Here is an 11,237-nt window from a genome sequence, read left to right as displayed (position 1 = left end):
ATAATTTCATAAAAGTATTATTTGCATACTCTAAATAGCGAAATCATTTTAGCAGCCAATGACTATCAAAGTACAACATGTTCACAGTCAAATAAACAGTTTTTCAAGTCACACTTGAAGGTTGTTTCAGACTGAATATTCAAAGTGCCATGGTAAACAATATAGGAAGTGTGTCACAAGTTGTCACTGAATGAATGTGTAAATATAAAACCAACTTTACCTAAATAAAAAACATTTTATTCTTAGCATTCAGTGTCCGCAGTTTAAATAACCATACGTAACTGTTTTTTGCTGAAATCATTGCTGCAATCAAAAACGAGTAATGTGTATGAAATATCATTTTTAATTAGGTCGTCACTTCATTCAGCTCCCTTCATTAACATCATTAAAGCCTAAGTTGACAATAAAGTAGTGTGGCGTATGGTAAAAGTTAAGTTAAAGTCAAGTTTTTGAATTTGGCATCCTACCGCACAACACGACTTGTTTGCTATTGCAGGCTGTCTTTTTTGACAACCGGGGACCCCTGTGACATCCTGTGTGACGTAGGTTGGTAATTGGTCTATAGTTTCAACCATCTGCCAATAAAGCAAACAACAGTCACCCAATTTACCAAAACATTCAACAGTGATTAAATTACATGAAATTGTGTTTGTGGGAAAAGATTTTTCTGCAAGAAAATTGAAGAATATGCTTTCAAATAAACGGATGAATGAATATCTTATAATTTACATAGCTAGTTAGTAATAAAACACTAATATTACATAGAGAAACTGTACCTGACAAGAAAATGTAAAGCTTTTCTCTGATTGAGTGACAGAGAAGTATTGCAGACAAGGTCTGAAATCACCCACAGCCTGTTGTAAAAGCAGGTAGAGAAATAAGAGAAAGAAACATTATGAAAGGGAAAGAAACTGAGTGAATGAAAGTCCTTGAGACTGATATGTACAGATGCCCATGGCACTGGCAATATAAAAAGCAAACATTAATGCACAGCGTCTCATCTTCTACAATATTCCCTCTGTCTCACTCGCAATCTCCTCACTAGCCAATCCACAAACAGAAATGAAAGTCTTAAGAGCACTCGAGTTCAGGAAATTCAAGCTACAGTAAAGTAGCAGTGGATTTTAAGAAAAAGGTTTGAAATGAGTAAGTCAAATTTAAGTGCCATGCAAATTATATTAGCATGTGCTAAACCACTCAATGACATGTAAAAGCACTTTTTCGAAATGACATGTGCTGAATTCTGGGGATGGAAAAGAAGGTAGCTACGACATAACATATTACGTGCTTAGAAACTAATGCCCAAAGTAGCTGCCCTGCGTTTAATCCGTTTGCCAGACTCATCGCCAAGTAATATCACCCAAATAGTTACTCTGGGTATAATCTTCTTTGAATCTATTTCGTTCAATAAGCCACTTCACCACTCAGACTCCATCTTAAGTGGGCAGGCATCACAAATATGATTTACATTAGGTTACTTGGAAGCTGAAAGCTGTGCCTTGTAATGTTCTCAATAATGTTTCAATAGCACCGCTGTGAATGCAGCCATTATTGTAGATCTACTGAATGACACGAGAGTAATGATCAAAGGAGAGATAAATCTCCCATGAGCTTCAATATGAATAAAATTGTCTGTTCATATGTACCACTACGATATAGTTTTTTTTTTTCATTATGTTTACCACTACAGCTCCAGTGATAAACATTATGCCCCCACCCTTTTCAGAGATTATATTATATTATATTATATTATATTATATTATATTATATTATATTATATTATATTATATTATATTATATTATATATAACCAGCTAATCAAGCTCTTACTAGGTATACTAGAAATGTCCAGGCAGATGTGTTGAAGCAAGTTGGAGCTAAACTATGCAGGACACCGGCCCTCCAGGACCGAGTTTGGACACCCCTGAAATATAGCAAATAAACAAATTTAAATATTATCTTGCTTGCTTTTTAAGCGATGTCGAGCAAATTCTTAAACGCCTATTGGTCATTGTGTTCACGTGCTCAACAGAAAGCGCAGTTATTGGCTCTAAAACTGTCAGCACTGTCACTGATGAGTGATGCGGTTACGGTCTACGTGCAGTTATCACAGCTGATTTGTGATAGATGCAGTGGAGAAAACTTGAGCTCATATCTGAATCCACAAATAATGCTTTAACAGCCAAGAGGAGAGGAAAAGTTACATTACAAACATGCAAGCAGTTCAAAGATCTGAAAAGAAAGAGGGAGATAGAGTTTTAGCTTTTGTTTTCTCCCTAGCAGTGAAGTAGCGGCTGGGTTCTGCTGTATCTTCATCAGTGTCTATGAAAGAAGCAAACTCGCAAGCAGTGAATTGTACACATTTGTCAGCTTTTAAAGTACTTAAAGCATTTTAGGGTTCTTTCACATGTGGTTCAATTGCCAGGAGCAAACCAAAGTTCGATTTTCCACCCTTACCACTTTTTCGGCAGGTTTGTGTTAACAACGTCTTTTTTTCCTTCTGATCCCTGGTACACCTGCAACATCAAGTTGCTGTTTTGTGTACAGTTGTTGCTAGGTGATTACCATGAAAGCAAACCGCCAAAAATGGAGATGTTCACATATCACAGTGACTGCTTTTACTGAATCTTTTGGTGTTGTTACCAAAACCGAAATACAGAGAACCACTTGTATCTATCTGTTAAAAAAAAATAATAATAATTTAAAACGTTAAAAAAAAAAAAAAAAAATCAAGCAATATCTGCAGTAGCCATTTTGGTAAAGACAACCAGACATTATCACTGTTTGCACTGGGTCAGTCCCACCTGTCACCAAGGTATGTGATACACAGACATACACACGAATGAACATTATGAAAATTAAAGTTCAGTTGGCGGTTCACTGCTGTTATTTGGTATGATTGCATATATATCAGAAGTGAAAAGTACCAGAGTTCGCACAAACCGTAACCCAGACCACCTCTTTTAGGCGAACTCGGGTACGGTTCATGGGTGCGCACCTGAGTTCAAAAGACACATTCATGCTAGCTAACTTATTCACCTACTTTCACCTCCCTTGCCATAGTATTCTACTGCAACATAGCGCATATGAGATACATGACATCACTGCGTAATAACCGGTTATGATCTATTACTGAACCAATGCTGAACTATCCACGTCTGCATCGCGACATATTGAATAAACAATTAAATTTGGCATGCATATACATTATATTATATTATATTATATTATATTATATTATATTATATTATATTCAAATATAAAAACATAAGTAGAAATTATGCATTCAAGTGTCATTCTTTCAGAAATTATGGAAGTTTTTACTTTTATGAGCAAGCCATTTCGTTCAATCAATCAAAAAATGCAAATTCATTTAAGAAAGACAGCTCATATCAAGTACTCTCAAGCATACATTTGCTAATTGATTTTGTAATGAAATAAATAATTATATTCATTAGAGAGCAATTTGAATCTGATTTAGCAACAAAGCATGTGATTTCTTTTATGAGTGATTAATATGAATCATTCACTAAACCAGTTCATAATCCTGGTTCATTGAGAAACAAAGCAAGTTTTGAAAGAATTATTTAAAAGACTATCTCATAAAGATAATTTCTTCTTTCTGTTGATAAAGCAAAAACACGGGTGATGTAACTGCAATGTAGTGTCTAAAATGCAATTTGCCCAGTATTAACTTCTTGTTTATTGAACTGTTGTATAAAAACAATTTTCTCAGAACAATTTTCTATAGTTACCATTTCTGCTGACACACTATTTTACCTGTGCATTCACTGTAGTGCAATCATAACCACAGCTGGCCTGTCTCCTTCTATAAAAAATTGTATCCGTCTTACCTGGTTTGACTTGCATAACATTGGCTGCTGGTTGGTCAAACATCCTTATATTCAAATCTAATTTGTGCAAACCCTCCAACTGCAGACTTGCCAACCCTGTATGTGGGCAACCTGTCGCAGATACAGCAAATGAATGTCAGTATAGAAAGAGGCAAGCAGCGATTTAGAGTGCCACAATAACTAAACATCAGTAAGCCATACAAAATACAGAATAATTAACTTGTGTTCTCTACCTAGAGGTCTGATGAGAATCAGCTCCTCCAAGTCTGAGGCCATGGTGCTCTACCAGAAACAGGTGGCCATCTCCAGGTTGGAGGAAAGTCATTACCCTAGGTGGAGGAGTTCAAGTATCTTTTTGTTGATGAGTGAGGGAAGGATGGAATGTGAGATTGACAGGTAGACTGGTGCAGCGGCAGCAGTAATGTGGTCGATGTAACGGTCCATTGTGGTGAAGAAGGAGTTGAGTCGAAAGGCAAAGCTCTCAATTTACCGCTTAATCTACGCTCCTACTCTCACCTATGGTCATGAGCTATGGGCCATGACGAAATGAACAAGATCTCAGATACAAGCAGCCGAAATGAGTTTCCTACGCAGGGTAGCAGGGCACATCCTTATAGATAAGGTGAGGTCCTCTATCACCCAGGAGGGGCTTAGAGTAGAGCCGCTGCTCCTCCACATCGAGAGAAGTCAGCTGAGGTTTCAGCTGTTTCGGATGCCTCCTGGACGCCTACCTAGGGAGGTGTTCCAGGCATGTTCCACCGGAAGAAGGCCTTGAGGAAGACCCAGTACACGCTGGAGGGACTATGTCTCTTGGCTGGCCTTGAAACGCCTCAGGATCCTCCCGAAGGAACTAGAGTAAGTGTCTGGGAAGAGGGAAGTCTGGGGTTCTCCCCTAAGACTGCCCCCACGACCCGGCCCCAGAAAAGCGGTTGAAGATGAATGAATGAATAATTGAAAAGTGAAATGAAAAGTGAAACAGCTCAGAAACTGATCAACATGGTTCTTCAGTTCAAAGCTTGCTTCATGTTCTATAAAGACCCTGTTTACGACTGATATTAGGTTTGCATTGTCAGAAACAATAAAGAAATCATCTATCATTTCTGTTCCACGTATTTAGTATTGTCCACTTCAGTATCAACAATTACTGAATTTTTTTAACAATTCATTTAGGTATATTAGGATTTTTTAACCACTTCATTTTAATTTACAAACTTTACTATTGCAAATATTTTTAATAGTCAAAAACAAAAATATTTCAACAAAATATCTGATCTCTTTTAAATGACTATATTACCCTCTATGCTAAAAAATCTTTCAGAATGGGTTTTAGTGGCTGGGATGCACAAGAAAAAAACAAAAAGCCACTCCGGCGACATCCTTACTTCCTTTTTTATTTACAATCTCCTCACTGTTGCTATACATGTTCGCATCATGTGTTGTTATTCTGAACTGAAGAGACAAGCGCGAGCATGTGGTTTCCTTCACCATCTTCAATGCACTCTGCACTCGCGTCTCTCATAACTAGGCGACCATCAACCATTTTTCAGAGGATGACAAACAGACAAACCATTGCTTCAGCTCGGATACAAGTTTATGGACAAAAGTAAAAAGCACTGCAGTGCTTGAGTGCGTTATGTTTGTCTGAGTAATTAGTCAACCATTATTACTGATAATTTCAAATAAAGTGAAGCAGATTGGTTAGTTCTTCCTACATGAATCATGGTGGGATTGCGGCATTCAGAAAAGTTGAGATGTTTTCAACTAGGTGCACCTGGATAATAAGGATGCGTCTCCATTGGAAATGACAAACTTACACCCTAAGTTTATTGGCATTGCTTCCAAAGCACACACTCAGCAGCCACATTTTAATAAAACTATAGCCTTCATACTGAAACTTCATACCAAACTTTTTTATTTATTTATTATTGATATTGACAATGGTGATCAGTCATTAAATACCGACACCGTTTTTAATCGCCCAGCTCTGCTTGCAATCAACAACAAAAAAAATTCTTTAAACCAATGTAAACAGGGCCAAAGGCATCTACATAAATTTACTGGCAAAATTCCATCAAGGTTTATTTTTTAACCATCATGCTGGACCTTTTAATTGGGATTTCAACTTTAGCAATAAGGTTCACATCCCTTCTAGGTATAATTCACTGGGAATTTTTTTTTTTGTTTTTTTTATGCCAGCTGTGTTTAAGTGTTCAAATTGGTCCCAGCTCATTGTGTACCCATAATGAGTCATCCTTTGAAAACGCGGTGTCGATGACCGTAGTCGGAGACTCTGTGAAAAGGCCCAGACTGCACACGGGGCGCCATCAGCAGCCAGTGCCATTCACTGTGTGTAAGGGATAGGTCAAATCAATAAAGTGTTTCCCCTATTTTCCTGTCAACCTCCATTGTTTGCTCCGCTCTGAAAGCTTGCGAACACACTCACAAAAAGGCTGGCAGCCCTAAGGCAGTAAAAATAGCAGGCTACCTGAGCAGGGAGCAGAGGACGGGAGAATATTTCTGAGAAGTGGCAGGGAAAGTGACGCCAAGATCAGGCGATTAACACCGCGCAGAGGGCGTAGCGGTGCGAGAGGGGGGCTGGCAAAGGAGGAAAGTGGCACACCTGCTCAAACTCAATCTCCAGCCACAGTGAAAATGATAATAAGGAGAAGAGAGACTGTGAAACTGTAACAGAGAGAAGGAGAGAGAAAAATCGAGGTAAGGAGGTTAAGGAATGTGTAGATATAGAGTTTGGATATAGAGTTACAATGTCTTCCTCTATCAGTATTTAGTACACACTTTCACCAGCATCAACACAATAAATCCTGACTGTGATCTACAAGTGGCTCTAAAATAACATTGAATTGTATTTCAAGAACACTTTCTATTTATGTGATGTCACTGCTGAAACAATAAAAATAATGTGTCTTGCTTTTACATATGATTTCTTAACATGCTGAAAATAGGTTTAAATGAGTATCAAAGTTAAAGCTGAACTCATTGTAAAGCAAACTCTATAACAGGGGTTCCCAAACGTTTCAGCCCACGACCCCCAAAATAACAATTCCAGTTACTCGCAAACCTCCACTATCCTCAGAAGTGGTGATAAAAATATAAATATTGCACATAACGACACACACCAAAAAGCCTATATAAAAACGAGCAAATTGACAACACAATTTAATATTAACCTCATCTAATGAGACTGGTAGGCACTGTGTTCTACAGCAAAAGTCTATTCTTGGTTCAATTTTGGAGGCTGCCACTTGGAGATCATCTTCAATGTTCATTCATGGTGTTTATTTTTAATGTAGACTATGTAAATGGCGTAAAGATATCAAAGTTTAACATTGTGCCATGAATTCAATCTGCTTCAACTGAGGCTATTGCTGTGTAAATATAATAATCACGAAAGAAGTCTAAATCCAAAAGCTGATTGGTTTTTATTTGCACATTGTTTATATATATATATATATATATATATATATATATATATATATATATATATATATATATATATATATATATATATATATATATATATATATAATCATTATTATTATTGTTATTATTCAATGCTATTTTTAATCTCATCAAAGTTATGGATAAAATGTGGTAATTCTAATGGTTTAATAAAATTTCTTTAATTTTTGGAAATCATCAAGGGACCCTCCTTGTTGTCCCACAACCCCCATTTTGGGAAGCACTGCTCTATAAGATTGCTTCAGGCACTCACAATGTACTTTTAGTACAGTTAAACTCCTAACTTCTCTTCTGATTGGTTATAATTTATTTATTTCATGTGGCACAGCTCAAAGCTATGTCACATCTGGTGTAGACAGAAAAATTGCTTGTCACTGGAATATTGCCATATTATTCCTGGTTAAGGCGTTGTGTCAGATTGACTTCCTCAAACTCACTGACTCACTCAACCAGGAATAATTCTCTACTTCTCGCACTTTCTTTTCACCATCACCAGGTTTAATAACTCACTTGAAAATGGTGTCATTTTAACCTGTCCCATTTACAGTAAAACTGGATATTACTCTGACCCATTAAACGTAGAACAGAAAGACACAAAGAGCAATAAACCCACTGATTCATTGTACAGAAAACCAACTCTTTTTGTGCCTTAAGTAGCTAAAACTGCCTCTGAAACTTAGGGTTAGAAATGCACTAAGGCCCAATCCCAATTCTACCCCTTCCCCTTACCCAATTCCTAATTTTCCTTAGCTTGAAGCTGTAGGGGGTAAGGGGAAGGGTGTAGCCCTTGAAACTGAGATTTTTCAGGACCACACTCGAAACCAAGGGGTATGGAACCTTTCCTGAATACACCATCTACAACGGCAGCATGGCTGCACATAGTAGTAAGGAGATGCCGAATTTTTTTTTAATATTGTTTTGCTGTTATGCTTTAAAAAAAAATTAAATAAAATAAAAAAAGTTTTGCTTTCTATAATCCATTATAATAACTTACAACATACTTATAACATACATATCTGTCACTTGATGACACTTGAATAATACCCTGTCAGAAAAGTCTAGTGGCTGGGAATGAGCCTTTTACAGTGTCTGGTATAATATTAATGTTGTTTTCATATGTTTAGTTTAATATGGCCATGATGTAAATGTACAGTACAGTTACAAGCTTATAGTCACATTATATCGTTAGGATAACATGATATTGTTGCCTTTAGTGATTTAGCTTACCTCTGCCTTATTATATCCCTAGCCATGCTAGAAGTGTGACTGAATCGCTGGCTCCAGTCTGCCGCTAGCGGCCTCTGAAATTGAATTAGTCAGTAAGCAATATTTAAAAAAAAAAAAAGGGCAGAAGAATCCCCATGGGCCTCCCTTAAAACATTGAGTTAGTCAGAACTTTAATTAAACTTTCAATACACACACATAAAGTGTACTTTAGCTTTGCGTAATTCTGGGACAAGCAGTCTGTGCTAATACAAATTCCATCCGAAAGGTTGTGGTAATATTGAAGTGGGTTATTGTGAGCCTGCAGTCTGCGCAAAGTTAAATATCACCGAAGATTTATCTAATTTGATTCACTTGAGGAAACAAAATCACTGTGGAAAATAGTGAACTTTAAGCCATTAAAAGCTATTTCAAGACAAATAATACAGAATATTGCTGCTTCATGCACAGATTTGTAAAATACAAGGATCTGACAGGCAAAAATAAATAATATATATTGTATTTGATGCAAATCTGTGTTGGGATGCAGAGAGTAAGGAACAATAGTAACATCAACTTATATCATCCATCCATGTTATTACAGGCTAAACAAATTTTGAAAAGTCGACCTGAAAACCTCACAGACTATATTACTCAATGAGTTTAGAGGAATATCTCATCATTTATGCATCAAAGCATGGTATGGTGAGAAATGCTGCCTGATAGGACCTTCACCGTGCAGCATGAGGTAAAAACTTCTGTCTGTCTGCCTCTCAGATCTTTCTGTTCTCCTACTGTGTGCTGGAGGGGGCAACCAGGAATGTGGCAATTCCTTTCACACTCTTTACGAATATGTTAGCAGACAGAGCAGGGCTCCTGAGGTGAGACAGAGAGACAGGGAAAGCAATGGAGTGACAGACTGGGTGAGTGAGACATGTCAATAGCAGTAGAGGCAAATGTAATCAATGCTGTGTTTAATAAATGCAGTGTAAATATGCTCAATGATACTAATATGCTGAGAGCTGTGTACTCGAGTCAATGACTTGTGACCTGACCTGGACTTGAGTACCCGATTTTGATTAAAGTAGATTTGGGACTTGACTCTAGACTTGACTGGAGACTTGAATGCAAAAACTTGCACTACAATAACTTGGTCACACCTCTGCTTAAAATAAGCAGTGACTTGGCTTGTTTGAGTTTCACAAAAAAATGACTTGACTTGCTCGAGTCTTGAAGGTTAAGACTCAAGACTTACTTGTGACTTTTAAAAACAATGACTTGATCCCACTTCTTCTAATATGTAAATAAAATTTGGGTTTTGAAAATGGCCAAAGTGTCGGTTAGGTGTTTCTATAGAGCCCGCTTAAAAGGATAATCCAGTCTCATCCCAAAAGAAAACGTAACTATTTTATGTTTTGTCAATTTAGTGGTTAATTGAAGTTCAGTCGTATGAAAATGTAGAATTGTTTAGAGACTTAGCACCCAATTGCACCACTAAACCCAATCAACATTGGGGGATAAGCAAATCGTACTAAATTGTATGAATGAGATGCGATTTCATACAAGTTGGTCACCAAATCAAAAAGTTACGAATTGCAGTGAGATAGCATTGGTTAATTTACTAAAAAATAAACAGCACAGTGAGTTTTGCCTGTGTCCTGTGCACTGTACATCACTATACTGTAAATCAGTATGCAATAGGAAGTTCATGCTGTTTGCTAAGGCTGGAAATTAAAGGTAACATTGTTGTAAATATTGTTCAGTTTCTTACACAGACCGGTCATTTAGCTTCATAAGACTTTGTGTTGGGGCAACGCAGTGGTGCAGTAGGTAGTGCTGTCGCCTCACAGCAAGAAGGTTGCTGGTTCGAGCCTTGGCTCAGACTGCGTTTCTGTGTGGAGTTTGCATGTTCTCCCTGTGTTCGCGTGGGTTTCCTCCGGGTTCAGGTGAATTTGGTAGGCTAAATTGTTCGTAGTGTATGGGTGCAGGTGAATGTGTTTGTGGATGTTTCCCAGAGATGTATTGCAGCTGGAAGGGCATCCGCTGCGTAAAAACGTGCTGGATAAGTTGGCAGTTCATTCTGCTGTGGCGAGCCCGGATTAATAAAGGGACTAAGCCGACAAAAAACTGAATGAATGAGACTTTGTGTTATCAGGAGCAACTTTAACAGTAATTTTGTTTTGCCTACATGTGCTGTTTTGATTTTCTAAGTGATGGTAGCTATTCACCTGAATTTTATGAATCACCAAGGCTAAAAATCTACATCTTAGATGGCCCAAGAGTGAGTATATTAATAGCAAACTTTAATTTTTGTATTTAATTTTAGTCAGAATAACTTGCAATAGCAAATGATAGAACAATCCAATCAATTTCCAGTGTTAGAGAAGTGAAGTTTTAGAACTTGTATAATTACTATGAAGTTAAGGTTACAATGATGGTTTGGTTTCGCATAGGTTGCATGTAATTATGCTTATTTAATTAGGGCTGCACAATGTATATATATATATATTATATATATAATATATATATATATATATATATATATATACACATACATATACATACACACACACACACACACACACACACACACACACACAATTGAAGTCAGAATTATTAGACCCCCTGTTTATTTTTTCCCCAATTTCTGTTTAATGGAGAGCAGCTTTGTTTCAACACAAACAAATAAAAAAAAATTAAT

The sequence above is a fragment of the Danio rerio genome, chromosome 20 (genome assembly GCF_052040795.2).
Source record: "Danio rerio strain M-AB ecotype USA chromosome 20, GRCz13ab, whole genome shotgun sequence".
Lineage (NCBI taxonomy): Eukaryota > Metazoa > Chordata > Actinopteri > Cypriniformes > Danionidae > Danio > Danio rerio.
Note: the sequence above shows the minus strand (reverse complement) of the source record.